Source organism: Heptranchias perlo, chromosome 5 (assembly GCF_035084215.1).
Source record: "Heptranchias perlo isolate sHepPer1 chromosome 5, sHepPer1.hap1, whole genome shotgun sequence".
NCBI classification, from domain to species: Eukaryota; Metazoa; Chordata; class Chondrichthyes; order Hexanchiformes; family Hexanchidae; genus Heptranchias; species Heptranchias perlo.
In genome coordinates, this window is record NC_090329.1 from 50,747,794 (window position 1) to 50,753,793 (window position 6,000).

The following is a 6,000-nucleotide window of genomic DNA, read 5'->3' on the forward strand; positions in this document are numbered from 1 at the left end:
GCCTGGCTCGAGGTGGCAGAGGGGGTCACCTGCACCACCAACATATCGCCAACCTGCACACAGTGCAGGAGGCGGTCCAATGACCTCAGTGGGTCATCCAAAGTGAGTACACGTAGTCGTTCCCCTACACTCCGTCTGCCACATCACTGCCCCCACCCTACATCTCCTTCGGCACTGCCAACACAACTCTATCACATCACCCCTCATACCCACTCAAACCCCATCCTCATCTTACCTGCACCTACTCACCTCGCCAGTACTCATCCCGCCACTACCACTCAACCCAATCCTCATACAATCTCATGGCTCTATCCCATACTCACCCTCTCATGCATCTCTCTCACGGCCAGCCTCACTCAACCTGCCACCACCTGTGCTGCAGCCACAGGGCATGCATTACATATGTGCAGTAGGCAGCTTAAGGCAAACGTGTCGTGAGCATGAAGGGGATGCACAAGGGTGTTTGAGGGTTTGTCATGGTTGTTACTTCTATTGAATTTCAGAACAACTCACATCACACATTATATTGGCACCACTACTGCCATGTCTTCGCGAATCCTGTCCGGTTTGTACAATAATGCCCGCTCCTGGGTATCCCTATGAGGACCCACCACTGATGCCACCCAGTGTGTCACTGCAGAGTGGGTGTAGGTGTATTTGCAGGGCTCTTCTGCGCAGACGACTGAGAGACATCGGGTATGTCCCCGGTTGCAGCCTGGAAGGCTGTGGAGCAGAAGTTCGGGAGGGCAGTGGTGACTTTGACAGCGACAGGTAGGAAGATGGTGCACGGGCCAGCCAGGAGCAGCTCGGCATGAAAGAGGCTGCAGATGTCCACGGCTACATGTCGAGTGACTCTGAGCCTCCATGTGCACTGCTGCTCAGAGAGGTCCAGGAGGCTGAGCCTCGGTCTGTGGAACGTGTGGCGAGGGTAGTGCCCTCTGCGACGCATCTCTCTCTGCGGTAGCCCTCCCTCCTGCTGTACAGGTGGATGTGTCACAGCACTCTGTTGTGGAGCTCCACGTGTCAGAGGTGGACGGCGTGGATGGCGAGGCTGGTGAGGCTGGTGATGCTGTTCGCCCTCCGAGGAGGTCATGACTGCAGCTATGGCGGCCCCCATCCGCAAGATGTCCATCTGAGGGGGTGCGCAAGGTAGGTACATGTCTCTGGACCCCGGGGTAAGTGTGCAGGTTGGTGACTTTGACCGTCAGGAGGAGGGTGGTGGAGGCCAAACTTTGTCCCAAGTGACAGAGCGGCCTCCTGCAATGGCTGAGGGTCTCCCCCCACCCCCGACCTGTCAAATGGACCTTTGCAGCTGCCGGTGCGTCATCGGGGAACCCGGAAGTGGGCGGGATCGAGGCGCGATCCGGTTCCGCACCTGGATTTCGGGATTTTCGGGGCCCCCCCGCCGAGAATGCACCCGGTAGCGGGTGCTAAAATCAGGCCCAATATGTTCACCCAAAAAGTTGCCTCAAAAGATCCAGGTTTGATCTGAGTCGACCAGCTTGAGAGATTTGGTCCAATCTAGAGGCCAGCATTTTTGGCCAATGATTTATAATTGCAGTTGAGAAGGGATATGTAATGATAGGCTGCACAAGCATTTGGGTCGTGCCTTTTTTAATGGGATAACAATTATGGATAATTGAAGGGAGCAAGGAAGGAATCTACTGGTGTGTGGCAGAAGAGCTGAATCAGTTAGGGGAGTAGAGCTTTGTAGTATTTTGACCAGCTCAGTGGCTTTGCAGGAGTGTAAGTCCTGGATAGATTTTAGATCTCACTGGCTGAGACTGGAACATTGAGTGCTTGAAAGTTTTTGTACTGGGAGGTCTGCTAAGAATCTCCCGCCCTCCCACCTCCCCCTTATTTGGCCTGTACCTCCTGAAATGGAAAGGAGGACATAATAGCTAAAAAATTCTTTGTTTTAAGTTGGATCATGGTGGTTTTGCTGTCCGTTTTGCACATTGGGTCAATAGTTCTACACTGTGCATCATACATGCCAATCTTGAAAACGAGGAAAAGCTAACACAGCCCACATAAAACTCAAGAATGGCTCTGACTTTAAGCCTATGATGTGAAAGCAACTAGTTACCGATTTTGTAACTTAAGATATAAGTGTATCCGATGTTCCTTGACTTGGAGGGAAAACCTGAAAGCTTGAAAAGGGAGTGGGGGGGATTGAAATATTGAAGGCACAAAATTGGTGCACTTGTTTTGGGGGGTGGGGGGTGGTTCTGGGGATATGCTCCTGGAAAATAGTGAATTTCTGCATTGAAAAATGATGCATTCTGGTTAATTTTAAGCACTTTTATATTTCACCATTGTTTGTTCCCTTTTTTTATGATTCAAAATCTGAGACTGGTTTTTCAATTGACCAACCAGACCATCCCTTCTCTAAAAGTTACCTCAATAGTCAACCACATACAACTCCCCATCCTCCGGAATACTTGAGGCCTTCCGTGACTGTGGGCACCACAGGGACTCGAGGGCATATTGAACACGGTTGGCAATATTATTCAATTTGATAAGTTTCCTTTGTTTTTTATCATTTCATTTTCTATAAGTTGTGCCTCTCTAAAAAGGGGTTACTTTTGTTAGGTTTTTTGTTTGATGACACTGGGGCAACCCAGTGCCTCCTTATGGGTTTTGTAAGAAAAAGCATACAACTCCCCACTGTTTCACTGAGACACGGTCTTGCCCCCCAACCCTCGTAGTCCATTGTGGCACTCTGCACTCTTCCTCTCCCAATTCAACCTGGCACTAATCTCCCTCTAAAAGACAGTTCAAATTGGTACTGCTTCTTCTCCTCTTCCCCCCCTCCCCCCCTGTTTTTTTTAACTGGACCTCCCACTTAATGCTGGCACACCCCTTCCCATTTGTTCCACATAAAACACAACCACTTCATTTCCTCTATCTAGTCACTTTCTTCAGAGAGTTCTGTAAGGTTAGTCAACCATGACCTACCTTTAAGAAAGCAATGCTGATTGGCCCTGATTTGCTCATGTTTCTCCAAGTTCCTAGTGATTTCATCTGTATGGAGACTTGTATGGAGACCCCAGTAGTCTCCATACTAGAGTATGGAATGCAGTAAGGCAACTGAAGTAAGACTAGCTGGCATATAATTTCCTGGTTTATCCAGGGTTTTTTTTGAAGAGAGCTGAATTTTCCTCGGAGGAAGGCCACTTCTGGTCATGTCAGAATTTTTTCCTTTTCATTGCATGGTTAGGCAGCCTGCTGTTCAGGGATACTATGTTGAGGGTTAACTTAGCTAACTATGTACAAGTTAGTGTGACCACCCCCTGCAGAGCTATCAATGCGCTGGGGGCTGGGTGCTTAGCCTGGGTCTCCTGGCATGTATCAGAGGGTTTGTCTGACCTTTCTTTTCCCAGATATTTTGAGTGTCGGGTTGGGTTTCTAATTGCTCTGCTGGGGTGTGCATATGAACGCAAGTACATTTTTTACTCTTCTAAGTTAGCATGCTAATGTGTAAAGTCTAACCCTCCTTCCCATCCCTTTAGTTATATTCTTTTGTGGCACAGGGCCACAAGCTGGAGAGGAAAACTTCATTCTTAACACTAATTACAGGAGCATTGCTGATTTTTTTTTGGTTCGGCTTCCTCTCTCTACCAAGTCTGGTCAGTCGCTGGAATGAGGATTGTGTGAGGCTCTTGGGGTGGAAAATGAAGTAAGAGGTCGTCAGCGGATGATTGTCATAGAGTGATTCTCAGAGGTTAATGGTAAGGTCTTGCCTGAGTAGAAGGCTCTCCCTGGGGCAGCTATTGCTGTTGCTCTACTCTGGAAATAAGGTTGCAGGTGGTGTGTTATCAAAGGCTACGCAATGATGATACAGTTCCTTTGCGACATGTGGTATGAGTTCCAGTGGGTGAGTCTTCCTAAATAAATAACAATGAGATACACAGAGGATTATTAGAACGTGGAATCCATTCCCACAAGAGGCTATTGAGGCAGGGGTTAAAACATCATTTGGAATGGAAATGGATAAATATTTGAAGAGAAAAATACAGGGAAAGAACAGGGAAATGGGATTAGAATAGACAGATCCAGTAAAAAGAGTTAGCACCAGCACCATGGGCTGACTGGCCACCTCTTGTGCTGGAAATTTTATGATTCTCTTTTTATTTTAGATTTCCAACAATCCCAGTTTTTCTATTTCATAGAATCATACAGCACAGAAAGGGGCCTTTTGGCTCATTGTGCCTATGCCAGCTCTTTGAAAGAGCTATGCAATTAGTTTAATTCCCCTGCTCTTTCCCCATAGCCCTGCAAATTTTTCCTTTTCAAGTATATATTCAGTTCCCTTTTGAAAGTTACTATTGAATCTGTTTCCACTGCCTTTTCAGGAAGTGCATTCCTGATCATAACAACTCACCGCATAAAAAAATTCTCCTCATCTCCCCTCTAGTTCTTTTGCCAATTACCTTAAATCTGTGCCATCTGGATATCGACCCTCCTGCCAGTGGAAACAGTTTCTCCTTTTGAACACCTCTATTAAATATCCCCTTAACCTCCTCTGCTCTAAGGAGAACAATCCCAGCTTCTCTAGACTCTTCACATAACTGAAGTTCCCCATTCCTGGTACTATTCTAGTAAATTCCCTCTGCACCCTCTCCAAGACCTTGACATCCTTCTTAAAGTGTGGTGCCCAGAATTGGAAACTCCAGCTGAGGCCAAACCTGTGATTTGTAAAGCATTACTTCCTTGCTTTTGTATCTATCCTTCTATTTATAAGGCCATGTATCTTGTACACTTTTATTAACAGCCTCAACAACTTGTCCTGCCACCTTCAAAGATTTGTGTATGTGAACCCCAGGTCTCTCTGTTCATGCATCCACTTTAAAATTGTACCATTTAATTTATATTGCCTCTCCTCATTCTTCCAAAATGCATCACATCACACTTTTTATCTCTACTATTACTTAATTTTTAGAAAAATTGATTACAGTTTTGTGGAATTTGCTCATTAAATTGCAGGAACTCAAAACAGTAGAACCATAGAACCATAGAAAAGATACAGCACAGAAGGGGGCCATTTGGCCAATTGTGTCCATGCCGGCTCGAAGAACAACCAGGTGCCCATTCTAATCCCATCTTCCAGCACCCAGTCCGTAGCCTTGCAGCTTACAGCACTTTAGGTGCAGGTCCAGGTACTTTTTAAAAGAGTTGAGGGTCCCTGCCTCTACCACCAATTTGGGCAGCGAATTCCATACATCCAACACCCTCTGGGTAAGAAAGTTTTTCCTCATGGCCCCTCTAATCCTTCCGCCAATCAGCTTCAATCTATGTCCTCTAGTTCTTGAACTCTCCGCGAGGGGAAACAGGTACTTCCTGTCTACTCTATCTGGGCCCCTCATAATTTTGTACACCTCAATCAAGTTACCGCTCAGCCTCCTCTGCTCCAAGGAAAACAACCCCAGCCTATCCAATCTCTCCTCGTAGCTGCAATTTTCAGTAAGGTGTATAAACTTGCTGATGAATAATGGTGATTTGTATGAGTGATTTATAGGCTCCCAATTTGTCAGTGTGTGATAATTCTTAAACAAATTGCTCGAATGAAAATCGTAGAAAACTTCTCATACAAGTGATTGGTGATAGTTCCTTTTAATTTTTAAGTAAACTGTTGACAAGGAAATTATAGTCAGATTTATAGATAAAATTGTTATATAAAATGGGCAACATACAATAATGTATGACCTTATCAAATCAGATATTCATTTTAAAATGCTGAGGAACATTTTTCTATTTTTGCTGCATACTCTTGACTGTACTATGTAAAGTATTACAGAACACAAGGAAATCCCTCTGCACCAGAGCAGTCAGGAGCAGATGCCATGTAAGCTTCTATAGATAATTCTCTTACACAGCTCATCAATCTTTTCAACCTCATAATGAAAAGCAGTAATCTGATAGATCTGCCCTACTCCTTTTGTTCCAACTGTCCCATTTTGGCAGTTTTTCATCAGTACCCAGCAGTCGTTCTCAAGAGAC